Here is a 286-nt window from a genome sequence, read left to right on the forward strand (position 1 = left end):
GGAATTGGGCCGGCCCGCCCGAGCCCGAAAAAATTCAGGCTTCGGGCGGCCCGCCGACCCGAAGTTCCAGCACTAGCCGTTACCGGGGAGGTGCTATTAATAAGACTGATCAGTAGATTTTTTAGCCAAAGAGGTAGGTGCATTTTTGTTTTATTTTTCTCAATTTTTCTTTCTTGATTCGTGTGATATGCTTTTAGCATATATTAAAACAAAACTTTTATTTGCTGCTTTGTTCTTCGTTTCTTTTTATTATTATTATTATTATTATAAATGTTTCTGCAAGCTT

The sequence above is a fragment of the Morus notabilis genome, unplaced genomic scaffold (assembly GCF_000414095.1).
Source record: "Morus notabilis unplaced genomic scaffold, ASM41409v2 Scaffold35, whole genome shotgun sequence".
Taxonomy (NCBI): Eukaryota; Viridiplantae; Streptophyta; class Magnoliopsida; order Rosales; family Moraceae; genus Morus; species Morus notabilis.